Source organism: Rattus norvegicus, chromosome 4 (assembly GCF_036323735.1).
Source record: "Rattus norvegicus strain BN/NHsdMcwi chromosome 4, GRCr8, whole genome shotgun sequence".
Taxonomy (NCBI): Eukaryota; Metazoa; Chordata; class Mammalia; order Rodentia; family Muridae; genus Rattus; species Rattus norvegicus.
Window position 1 is genome coordinate 137,871,707 of NC_086022.1, and position 13,899 is coordinate 137,885,605.

Here is a 13,899-nt window from a genome sequence, read left to right on the forward strand (position 1 = left end):
GATAACTGCTAGCTTGTCTCCAAATTTCATGAGAAAGCTTATCTCAGGGGAACATGGTAGGCATGGACAAAGGAGAGCCAGTATCTATCTCCAGCCATGCTCGACTGCACACATACATGTGCATGGTGCATGTACACCTGTGTACACATATATCCATAAAGTGAGAGATTAAGCAACAAGGAAAATCACATTTTAATTACCTGTTTTTGAATTTTATGATATTAATAAAAAAGCTGAGATCATTGTTTGCACTGGTTAGTACATTTTAAGTCACTTGTGGAAACATTAAAAGAAAGGATTCAGACATGCTTTCATGTCAACTCCAGAGTAGGTACCCTGCCAATTAGAACAGAGAACTTCTATGTAAGGTACCCTAAACTTATTCGAAGACTTACTCCTTAGATCTAATAGATAATTCATGCTTACCATTTATAATACCACGATAGTGTATGAAACTATTCTAGGAAGATGTGAACAACCTATTCGCCCTAGAGAGTGAACTCATTACACAACAAAGTGAAGGTGCTACAAAAGTCTAAAATGGTGAAACAATGAGTTTTCTCTTGATTGCTTATAAGAAATGGATGAAGGGTTGCTTACAGGAGCAGAAAACACTCACAATGGCATCAACAAAAGCCAACCTCAGGACAGGTAACAAGTTCTTGAAAACACGAAATCTGGAACACACTGCAAGACTTGAAGGCAGCGAATCAGGTCCAGGAGTATTTCTTTGAGGCAGTTGATCTTGTCTCTGCCTCTTCTAGGGAACTCAGCTTATCTGATTATGTTTCTAAACTGTTCTCATAAAAAGGAGAGAGGGACTAAGTGTATCTGGTCAGTTTCAGAGACTTCCTGAAGTAGTTTTGCTTTTTTTTTTTTTTGAAGGACTTCCCTGTAGGATTCATTTTCTTTTAGAATATTTTGTGTCTTATATACTTTCATCCAAGATGGACTTTTTTCTGTAAGATAGAACTTTCCACAGTGCACAGTCTTTGTAAAATAGTAGACAAGTTTCAAGTTAGTTTCATATTCAGCAGGAACAGTAGACTGACCCTAAGCACTCCAGTAGTTAGCATGCACACAGGGACCTGTATGTCAGAGTTCTTAGAACTACAGTATAGGCAAACATGCTATAGAAGAGATAGGTCATTTGTTTAATATCAAAACTAATATGAATATAAACATGATAGCTAACTTAAATGATGTATTAAGCCATTCTGCCATAATATTTATTGACTTAATTTGTGAAAATATCTTATGCGGTCAGTAAAATTACAACTGCCATTGTAACATAAAACTGAGTTTTAGAACTTAGTCTTTGTAAAAAGACAACTTAGTTTTAATTTAGACTTAAGAATATACTATTACATTATCTTCTGGCAAAGTAACTAGAATGAAGGCAGTATACATCTTACATGAACTCAAAAGACGTATAAAAGTTGTCCTCCAAACTTTAAATATAAAGTTCTATGCTCACATCTTCATTAAATGTCTTATATTTGTTTGTGTTGTTTCAGTAGCCAATTGCTACAGTCTGAATATCGGAAAGACTACGGAATTTGTTCTTTTAGCACTGTAACGATCAGATGCCCAAAGGTCAAGGTGTCTGTAGGGCTTACGCTTGTGTCCCTGTGGTTTCTCTATGGGGTCTGCTTCTATGTCTATTTTAGCACATAGGGACAGCATGAAAGCCCTTACTACGGCATCTTCCTCCATTTCAAATCATACAAATATCACCATTCCATATCTTGCTATGTCTCTGTTCTGTCCCCATAGTAACCTTGCATGGTCTTGTTTTCCTGTAAACAAACGAGGTTGCATTGGACCCATTCACATGCTCAGAGTCAGTGTCATTTTAAGATTGCTCAACCAGGGAATCTCATTTCCAAAGTTGCACCTGGTGTGTAGATAACATGTCCAGAGAATTCATGAATTGAACATTTTGATGGTTATTACTTCATTCATTTGCATCATTCCTCAAAACCCTTTGTAAATTGTGACATGTATATAGTCAAATGGTATGTTGGTTAAAGGGTTGTGGTCACCATTTCACTATCTCATCTCAAACACGATTACCTAAGTGGAGTTTACAGAAGCACAAAACTACAATAGAAATGCACATTAAAAGGCCAATGTGTTTTAAATGCTGACTCATAGAGCTAAAATAACTTGTGTGGGTGGTTATATCATTTCTTTTGGGAGCAATTTCCTATTCAGAGTATGGTCAGTTTTTACAGTAACTACTATTATTGTAAAAGGTATAAATAATAAGACTAATCTTAGAGTGTTGCCCCGTTTCATACATGAACTATTTTTAAAACCGTTAGAACAGTGACTAAGACAAAGCATTTGCTAAATTTGTGTTTGCTGAAATTTCTGGTATTATTGGATCAGTGTTCAGTTTAAAAAAATCTTTTATCGAATTGGAAGAGCTTGGCATATGTACAACAATGCCAAGCAACCAGAGCTTCCAGGGACTAAGCCACTACCTAAAGACTATACATGGACTGACCCTGGACTCTGACCTCATAGATAGCAATTAATATCCTAGTAAGAGCACCAGTGGAAGGGGAAGCCCTGGGTCCTGCTAAGACTGAACCCCCAGTGAACTAGACTGTTGGGGGGAGGGCGGCAATGGGGGGAGGGTTGGGAGGGAAACACCCATAAGGAAGGGGAGGGGGGAGGGGGATGTTTGCCCGGAAACTGGGAAAGGGAATAACACTCGAAATGTATATAAGAAATACTCAAGTTAATAAAAAAAACTTTTATCTTTAAAACGTGAAGAATTCAGTTGGATAGTGATCATTCAGTAAATATAGATCTACCAGCCACTGCCTAAGGACCAATATTTCTGTCAATTCATGCCAATAATGAATAACTTGAAGATATCCATACACTTAGAGTGCATGCAGTCTGATACAGTAGGTAGAAGGTTAATAAAAAGTACGTAATGTTGTGGAAACTGTATTGATTATCATTATTTTTGGTTTCTAGAGTTCTAAAATTGGCATATTTGAAGCTTGAAAATGAATGTAAATTAGAGAGCTATCTCATAAGCCTCAACTAATTCTTGAAGTACTTCTTTCTTAGGAAATAGCTCATAAACAAATATTAAATATAAATCAAACAACGCAATTTAAACACAGAGAGAATTACATACCCCCTCCCTCAAAACAAACTTATAAATAAGAAATGCTTCTGTTACACTGAAATCTCTAAATTCAAGACCGGGAATTTTGAGAAAAGGTAGACTACTGTGTACCTGTTCTTGTTTAATGCAAAAACACATCAACATTTTCATAGATAAAATAGCTTTGCTTTTCAGTAATTGAAGGTGTGTGTGTGTGTGTGTGTGTGTGTGTGTGTGTCTGTCTGTCTGTCTGTCTGTCTTATACACCACATGTTAACAAACTAATGTTTTTCTCACTTGAAGCATTTTCTCCTTTTGAGGCAAGGTCTCTCTCATTCAACCCAGAGCTCACTGAGTCAAGCATTCTGGTTAGCCTAGAGGACCACAGGATTCTCCAGTCTCTTTACTGTTTGCTACGGTTATGAGGCTCCTCCGGGACCTGACCTTTTTCATGAATGCTAGGAATACACATTCAGGTCTTTATGCTTGTGTGGTAAGCAGTTTACATACTGAACATTCTCATTAGCCCCAGGCTTTGCAAGCTCTTTCTTTTCATTTTCTCCCCAGAGTATGTCATCTTCGCAATGCTTAGCTGGCAGTTCAATAAAGGAGACATTTTTTTCTGAATAGACTGTGCACGAGAGAATTTTGAAAGCTGCAGGAGAAGTGCATCTTAGACTTTGTCAAAATATTTTCTTGTTGGGAACAGGGAAAAACTTTGGCAAAAGCTAAAACGCATGGCAGGATAATTCATGCATATTATTTCAGGTAAATAATTTCACCATGAGTCTTTCTAGGTAAAATTAATGTTTACACTGTGAATAATCATAGCAGGTGTAGGCATTGCCATTACCAAGGTTTGAAACGAGAATGGAGATTAACTGATTTTTGACTTCTTGGCTGTCTACTTCCATTCTGTCCAATAAAGACCTTACATTTTGCATTAATAAACCCCAGGTAGGATGTCTATTCAAACAATGAAAGGTACCCAAAGGATGCTCCAACATACAACAAAGACACATGCTCCACTATGTTCATAGCAGCCTTATTTATAAGAGCCAGAAGCTGGAAAGAACCCAGATGCCCTTCAACCGAGGAATGGATTAAAAAAAAATGTGGTACATCTACACAATGAGTACTACTCAGCTATCAAAAACAATGACTTTATGAAATTCATAGGCCAAGGGAATGAACTAGAAAATATCATCCTGAGTGAGATAACACAATCACAGAAAAACACACTTGGTATGCATTCCTTGATAAGTGGATATTAGCCAAAAAAGCTCAAATTACCCAAGATGCAATCTACAGACCACTGGAAGCTCAAGAAGGATGACCAAAATGCAGATTCTCCCACTCCTCCTTAAAAGGGGGAAAAATATCCATAGGATTGGATATGGAAGTTTAGAGCAGCGACTCAGGGAATAGCCATTCAGAGCCTGACCCACATGTGGGCCATATGTATACAGCCACCAAAACTAGATAAGATTGACGAAGCTAAAAAAAAAAATGCATGCTGAAAGGGACTGGATATAGATCTCTCCTGAGAGACACATCCAGAGCATGTCCAATACAGAGGTCAGTGCTAGCAGCAAACCACTGAACTAAGAATAGGACCCCCTTGGGGGGAATTAGAGGAAGTATTGAAAGAGTTGAAGGAGCTTGCAACTCCATAAAAGCGGCAATGTCAACCAACCAGAGCTTCCAGGGACTAAACCACTACCTAAAGACTATACATGGACTGACCCAGGGCTCCAACTGCATATGTATTAGAGAATAGCCATGTTCGGGCACCAGGGGAAGGGGAAGCTCTTGGTGGTGCCAAGGTTGGACCCCCAGTGCAGGGGAATATGGGTGAGGGCAATAAAGGGGATGTATAGGAAGAATACCCGTTTGGGGGAGGGGGCGGGGGGAGAATGGGAGCTTATGGACAAGAAACCGGGAAGGGGAATAACCTTTGAAATGTAAGTAAAGAAATATATCTAATAATATATGTGTGTGTGTGTGTGTGTGTGTGTGTGTGTGTGTGTGTGAAATGGAATTGTAAGTCATACTTTCTCTTTTCTCAGTGTTTCTTTCCATCTTTTCAAATACTTTTAGTAGAAAAACAGTAAGAAGAGAAGCATAGAACACAGGGAATGGTTATTCACTGAAGCTAGACCTAAAGCTGAAGTCAGAGATAATGTGGTTCCTGTGTGCAAGCTCTAGTGCTGTTCTCAACACGCAGACCCAGCTTGTAGCCTTTCTGCTGGAGGGGACAGATAAACACAGACAAACACACAAACTCAAATTATTATTGTTTCCCTAAGATCTTCTGGTTTTGTCACACAAAAATCATGACTAAAGTTTCGTCATGTTCTCATAGACAGTGCTTGTAATGTGCATGGCGAATGTTTTCAAAAAGCACGGGACAGAAATCAAATAGTACTGGGAAATGACTACAATCTGCAGACAGTAACGTGTGTGGACTATTGGCTCTTTTTAAAGCTGGTGCATCACAGAAGCAAGGCCAGCTTTCCAGCTAGCTGAGCTCTAGCACATTTGTGACCTTTTCGCATCTTTGTCATTGTTCCTCCTTGTAGTTTTCCCCCTATCATCTCTCCCTCCATTTTTTGTTCCCTTAGATCTTTGAATTCTTTGCTTTTAGCATCTGGTCCATTAGTTTTTTGTTTGTTTGGCTGGTTTTGTTTTGTTTTGGTTTTGGTTTTTTATAACTGTCTGCACTCCAATGTATGTAAGATTCCTAGAATAGAATCAGAGCAGAGCTAACCAACTAGTGCTTCTTAGGGCCTGAGAAAAGATGAGGAGTGTGGTCCTCTACATGCTCTGTTATGACTGATCTAAATACTCACACTCATCTCTCTGTCCAAATTCCCACTAACTGCCCCTCCATCCATCCATCCATCCATCCATCCATCCATCCATCCATCCCCACCCTATTTATTATGATATACATCGTTTCAATCGAGGAAAGCAATGCCTTTATGGATTAGGATTCGACCCATTCCTAGACTGAAGTCATGACTAAAGAATCAGGTCTCGGAGGAAGTTAAGAGCAAATATATTAGTGCTATTGGAATGTATACTTTTAACAATAATATGCTTACTCTTTCAGGCAAGTCCAGTTCCATTAACTGTGTAAAGAGAACACAGGGGAGTATTTGTAAACTCATTTAGCCTCTATCCAGGTGCCGAGCTTTTGCATAATAGTCAATCCAAGCATTGATAAAATGTCTTACAGATGTCTCACAATCAGCAGAAAATTATATTTTCTTCTTAACCTGTGCATAGTTGTCTGCTCAGATGGTTAAGCATTCAGTGAAATACTCGCAAAAGGATGTAGATACTTGCACTCAGATTTGCTCAGGTAAGAAGAGAAATAGATTTTTGTTTGGTTTGACTTGGTTTTAATGACTGTACCTAAGAGGTTAGTTTATTTGTGTTTACTTTTTCCTTGTGGAATAAAACAGACTATCAAACATCAAACACACACAGGACTTTATAATTTTTATGGTATATGTAGTGTATGAATGAAGCAATTTTCTAATGCCTCATTAGCCTCTGAGTTCCCAGTTGCAGAGGATGGCAACAGACAAGGACTAGTTGGATCTATCAGCTCAAGAACATATTTTAGACTGACCCTAGACTGTCTTCTTGGTGAATGATTTAATAGTGGACTTGACCATGCATTTATAAAATAAGAAAAATAATATTCACTAAATAGAATAAAAAATACTCTTGGTTCCAAATATTCTTTTTAGGAAGGAAAAATGATGTAAATCTTTAGGGTCTCATGGGATCTCATTAAAGCTCTCGCTCTTTAATACACTGTGCCTTCTAGCAGGCGTCAGCAACCCTGTAGTGTAAGTTGCAGATACGTTAGTTTACACAGGATTAATTGTGTAATTTTGCAAGCAACCAGCATGGTGAACATTGATTTTTGTATTAGCACCGTGTGTTATTTCCAAGGGGATCCTGCTTTCTATTTGAAGGTGGTGTTACATTTCACTTCTTATTAATTATAATTTCTTACAACATGTTTTATGACCAACACAATTTATTAGAAATCTTTCATAATCTTTCTTTGGTAATTGTTATGCCCTTCTGAAACTTCATTAATTTTGATCATCGATGTGTAAAAACATGGCGAGAGAAAATGGTGCTGTGACAAAAGGTTTCCTGACCAGTCAGTTTCTCCCATGCTTCTGTGTTCCTGCAAATAAAGAAGGAAATTCAGTTGTACTCACCCCAAGTACAGACTAAGGGAACCATTAGTGTAAGGGAAAGCTGAGGAATTTTGTACATCTCCAACCACAACCACTAGAACGTGTGAAGGAGAACTATTCGGAATCAAGACCATTTCCTATGGACAGCTTAGTGTTATCTCACCTTCAGAACATTCGAGCAAATTTTATCTTTAATTTCAATTTTGATAAAGATAGGGAAATATTTAGGGGTTTAAAAGAATTAAACACCCCCACATGTGGAGTTTTCTATCTAATTAGGCTACCGCTCAAGCCATTGTTCTTTTTCCTCTCTATGGGCTGATAAAATGCCCCACTGGGATTGGGATTTTAATATCATTATGGTTGGAAATAAAGTAAATTTTATCATCTTGTATGATTTGGGCAAAGAAAGAAAATTATGTTATTATATTTGAGTGTAAACTGAGACTTTATATATTAAATTGTATATAAATACATATTCAGCACGTAATACATATACCTTAACCTTAAAAAATCTATTTCTCCACATCGTCCTCTCTTAGCCTAGACTCTGCTTCATGAGAAAAAGCGTCTCTCCTTACATCACCATCTTTTGAAAGGAAAAAAATATCATTCATTTGTTGATCATTTGATGATCATTTGATGGGGGAGACAGATTCTTTCTCTTTTCCCTGTTCCTCCATCCTTCCTGTGAGTTTGTGCTAGCCATGAAAGTCCAATAGAAAAAAAGACCTGTGGCAAATGGGTACTTAGCATGTATGCAGAGAGACACACTGTCCCTGCGAGAGCTCTGCTGCCAAAGATTCAAAAAGAGCTCATTTCTGCACCATCAAAGGGCCCCTTGTAGAATCAATTCTGAGCAGTGACGATGTGATGAAGAGAAAATAAGAAGTCTTTTGAGCTCTTATATGATGCCTGGCTTATGTGAAGAGTCTAAGGAAGTGGTAGCATTCTGGCTTTTGTGTCATTTGCTTTAAACAGGAATAGATTAAAGTAAAGGCTTCTAACTGACAACATCATGAACAAAGAAGCTGTGGGCCCACAGCTTGCTTGCTTCTTTGGAACAAACTACCAGTTGATGATAGTTTTTTTTTGGGAGGGAGAGAAGGATTCTTCTTTTCATAGTAAGGACTAAGACTGTTTTTTGTGCCATTGTAAATGGACCACCTTCATAAAATGCAAAGCATTTTCATTAAAGAAAATAGAGGTTGGGTTTATAATTTATGAACTGAAATAACAGTACTTAGATTGTGTATACAACCATCATAGCTTGTCCTGTTAATTCAGCGTTTTGGATTTCTAGTTCCCCATTTAAAAATTATCCTAACAAAGCAAATGCAGTTGTTTCAAGGATTGAACAAGCCTTTGTTATAATACTATCAATTTTGAAATTTTCTGTCATGGTGAATATATTACAATAAAATTCAAGTGTGGCCACAGATTTCACCTTTCTGGACATTGTGTTTTTACAGTTGAACTCTGTCCTAAAATTCTTGCATGGGCTAGTGTCCTTATTAGTTTTATTGAGTTGTATGTTTGAGGACAAATCCATGGTTTTGTATGGTCACTGAAGGTCCCAGACTTCTAAGTATGTTTGTGTTATCAGCAGTCAGGGACTCCTTAACCATATGACCATAACAGAGTTTCCTCTCACATTAATTCCACTACTTACTTTTATAATGTTAGACACCGGGACAGTACATTTTGGTATATTAGTTTATAATTGTTAAGAGTTGTTAACTGTATTTCTGTGCTGTAGAATATTTATTTTCTAACAAAAATAATCTCTGTAACCAAAGGAAATAAAAAAAAAAGAGTGGAGAGGTTGGGGATTTTTCTCATTGGATAATGAGAGTACTTTGTTCTCCAGCAGGAGGGCTTGAGCTGATATCCATAGCACTCATGTCAAAGTCGTGTGTGGCTGCATGCTTCTCCAATCCTAGAATAGTGGAAGAGCAGTCACAGTTAGATTTTTGAAACTTGTCGGCTAGCCAACCTAGTCAATGGTGATCTCTAGGATTAGTGAAAAGCCACACATGTAATTCATACTCGTGCACTCAATATATATACCATACACTAACAAAACACACACGGGGGGGTGGAGAGAGAGAGAGGGAGGGAGGGAGGAGGAGAAGGAGGGGGGAGGGAGGGAGAGGGAGGAAGAAAGAGAGAAGAGAAAAGAATACAGAGATCTGATAACTTTCCCCTCACTTATTGTAAAGCATTAAAACTGCCTTAGAGATTTATTTCTCATGATTAAGGAACTTTATATATATTTTTAATTGGATTTTTTTTAATTTAGATTTCAAATGTTATTCCCTTTCCCGGTTTCCCAGACATAAGCTCCCTATCCCCTCCTCCTCCCCTTCTTTTATAAGTGTGTACACCTCCTCCCTCCCCCCTTACATTACCTTATACTGGGGGTCCAACCTTGGCAGGATCAAGTGTTTCTCCCTCCATTGGTGCCCAGCAAGGCCATCTTCTGCTACATATGCAGCTGGAGCCATGGGTCAGTCCATGTATAGTCTTTGGGTTGTGGTTTAGTCCCTGGTAGCTCTGGTTGGTTGACATTGTTCTTTTTTTTTTTTTTTCGTGTTATGCATTTTTGTAATGGTTTGCTTTCTTTTTTTCTTTTTTTTTTTTATTAACTTGAGTATTTCTTATATATTGTTCTTATGGGATTGCAAGCACCTTCAGCTCTTTCAATCCATTAAGGAACATTTTTACTTTTCTTTCTTTCCTCTCTTTAACATTGGTGCCACTACTAAGAATGACACTTCCGCCCCTTTTTTACAGATGCACAATGATATAGAGAGAAGGGATAGCCTAGCTCATAGGTGAAGTTAGTTTCAAAGTTTGCAAATTGGATCTGAATTAAATATAGATCTAGTTCCTATTAAATGTTGACTTCAATATCTAGAGAAATTTATGCCAGTTGAATTATTCATTTGGAAATAGATGTGTAGATTTTGCCATTCCAGATGAAATGCAACCTAAATGTGTTATATTTCTCAACGATATATTCTCAATGTTCACCTTCCGACATAACTGTCTCTTAATGAATATTTTACATGGCATCCCTAATGAAGTTTTTACTTGTGTGCTAAAAATCTCCAGCTTCCTTTGCATTTCTGATTTCTGTGTTGGGTCGGGATTAGGCAGGAGGAGAAGCAGCCAAGCAGAAGAGTGACAGCTGCTGACTGATGTAGTTAGGCTTAGGATCGACACATGCATCTCTTTAATAGAGAGAATGTGTGCGTGCCTACACACAGGCACACTGAGCAGAGAGGCTGGGGTTGGCACACTCACTTTCAACATCTGCAACTTGCTACAAATTATTAGCTTGGTATCTTGATTTACAAGACTCTCTCTGTACAGCCTTCTTCTGTATGCTTTCTAATGGAGATATTTATTTCATTTCTCTATGTTGCTGTGAATTAAATCTATAACCTCGAGCATACTAAGAAAATACAATGCTAATGAGCTACAATTCCACCAATTTCTTAGAACTTTGAACTGGAGAATTATGATTTGTGAGGATGTCGACTAAAGTATTTTGAGAGTTATCAGTAAAATTTTACATGTATATAATAATATCAACTAGCATTTTATTGTACTAAATTAGACATTAAATAATTGGTACCAGTTAGAGAATATTAGTAGTTAAAGCCTATGGAGCTTTTGAATGCTTCTCTACATCTCTTCATAACAGTTTTAGACATACATTAAAGCATTAGTGATTAACTACTTAGTCTCACGGGTTGCTAAGTTAGGTGTTTGCCCTTAAGCTATTGCTTACCACCAGCATCCACGGACCATTGAGTATGTGCATGATAATTTTCCTTACGTTAGATGCTCTCACTGAGGTACCCAGCTTGCCTTTTGTGGGCTGCCAGTGGGAAGTAAAGCTGTCATCAGGAGGTGTACATTCGCTCCAGCTAAGAATGAGCAATGAGAAACAGGTCAGAGAGCTTGTAACAGACCAGAAATATGTGGCTAGTAAGGACCAGAATGGTGACTTTGGGATCACAGGATTATGTAGAAATTTCTCTGACTGTCTACTCCCTTTGAAATAAATATTGTTTGCTGAAAGGTATAAAGGAATTCTTTTTCCCATAAAGTAACGATTGAATTCAAGCCATTCCTAGGTCAGTTGGGTGCTTTTTATTCTCCCTTTTGCCATTTAGTCTGTGTGAGTGAATGCACACAATCTGTACATGTGTCTCTACAGGACCATGTGATTTTTGTATACACATATGTAAATATGTATGTGGAGACCTGAATATAACCTCAAATATCATTCCTCAATTATCACCTTCAGTTTGTTTGAAACACAGTCTCTCATTTGGTCTGGGACATGATAAGAAAACCAGGTTGGTTGGGAGTGAGCTCAGGGATTTTCTCCTTGTTTCTCCCTCTCCAGTTCTGAGGTCACAGCTATAAGCCACCATCACAAGCTTTCTAACAAAAACTCTAGGATAGTGAACTCGGGCCCTTTATATTTTCATCTCTAGAGCTTAACCAATTGAGCTATTACCCCAGGTCTTTTTCTCTCATTCTTAGTAAATTAGGATAACCAATGTCATTGAAACTTTAATTGATTCTGAGCTTATAAAGTTGTCAAACTAGAGTTATCTCCGTGACATATAAATCTCATCTTGTCATTTTCTACTAAAATATACAATGGTCTTCTTTTAGGAGATGAAGGTTGATTACTTAAGCATGATACTCAGGGCTGTCATTACAGCCTGCCTAATCAGCTTCATCTTTCTTTATGATCCTGTCCCTGCCCTCTGTCACCTCATCAACATCCTCTCACACTCCATAAATCTTCTTTACTGTTTCCCGTTCTTGTATAATTCTGAGTGGAATCTCTTGACTTCCAAGCCCAGTTCCAACTCTCTCTCTTTTTTTTTTTTCCTTTCATCAGAGCTGGGGACCGAACCCGGGGCCTTGCGCTTCCTAGGCAAGTGCTCTACCACTGAGCTAAATCCCCAACCCCAGGCTCTCAAACTGGAAGGCCATGACTTTCCTCTTAGTTTCATAATTTTTGCTATGAACTCCTATCTAAAGAATCTTTGCTGGCAAACGGTCTTTTATTTCTTATCTAGTTTTATGTAAAAATAGTATGTGATTATTAAAGATATGTTTATTAAATTCATTCTATTCCTCCTTTTCTGTTTTCTCCCATAAGGAATAGTACTTGCCAGTTGATTATTTTCTTCCAGTGTTATCTTCTGTGTAAATTCAGGTACACAGAATTATTTGATGGAAAAATTTAGCTTAATTTTACATCAAACTGTGGTGGTTTATTTAATCCTTAATATCATTATGATATTTCTCTTAGTACTCAATTTTTTTGAAATATTTAATATTTATATTATTATTGAATATTTAGGTTACTGCCAAAGTTTCTCTACTTTAAATTCTAGTTAGTAAGCCTCTCTTTACATTGATGGTTGGTTGAACACATATCAGTTCTTTATCTAAACTTAAAAGAAGTTAGCATCTTTTTACGCTTGTGTTTGAACATAGATCAATAGTTTATCTAAATTAGGTTTTGTATGTATGGACTCAGGCATATGAACATTAAAAGTAAAGCCAGAGCTTTCCTGGAGTGAGGCAGGATAGAAAGAAATAGAGATATGGGGACAAGTCAGGATACTGCACAAGTGAAAGGGGCCCTCACTCTCCTCACTAGTCTCAGGCCAGATACAAGTTGAGAATTTCAACACCAAACAAAATTCAATATCGAAGGCTGACTGCCTAGAGCAGCATTCTTTTCCTGTGGAGGTGTTTTAGTTAAGGATTCTGGAAAGGCAACTACTTAAAGCCAGAGGGGCTTTTTGACCTTTAAGATCAACCTTACTTTCTCCTATGCTGTAAAGCTGTAATATTCTGACACTCACAAACAAGATCGGAAGCTTTGTTTGCCATATTGACTACATTGTCATCTGCCTATAGTAAGGATTCAAATCACCTTGTTGGTTTGTGATTTTACAACTTGTAATCCTGTTTAATGATCATAAATCAGAAAATACACCATGATGCAATATACCAAAGTTAACAAAAAAATGAAAGAAAGAACTTTATTAGAAAACTACAGTAATGTGACTAGTTAACACCTCTCACAGTTTTCATTTTATTATGTAAGCATGTATATGTTATTATGCATATATGTATATATTGCACATATATAAATGTTTATTTCATCAAATCTGTGTAATGAATATTCATTAATTTCAAAATAAGACTAACACCCCACACTTACATATTTTAACAAGTTGCCATCTCCAAAACTTTTCTTAATGATATTCTTTGTAGAAATTGAATTTCCCACTGATAAAATAGTAAAACCACAAAAGAATTTCTCACTATGTTCTGAGGTTCATTAGGTGAAATACCTTAAGGAACTACCAGGATTTAAAACAAGGCAAGTGTTGTTGCCGTTCAGTGGGCAGAGAGTTCTGAAATTCAATCATATCTCAAAAGAAAATAGAAAATGTTGCTCTTGATTTCCTTTGGGGAACTGATGTAAAACCA

General features: G+C 37.3%; 1 protein-coding gene across 11 annotated transcripts in view; it reads left to right on the top strand.

The window, feature by feature from the left end:
* Chl1 (cell adhesion molecule L1-like) overlaps positions 1 to 13,899 on the top strand; it is a 214,430-nt gene that overhangs the window by 24,059 nt on the left and 176,472 nt on the right. The window lies entirely within an intron of this gene.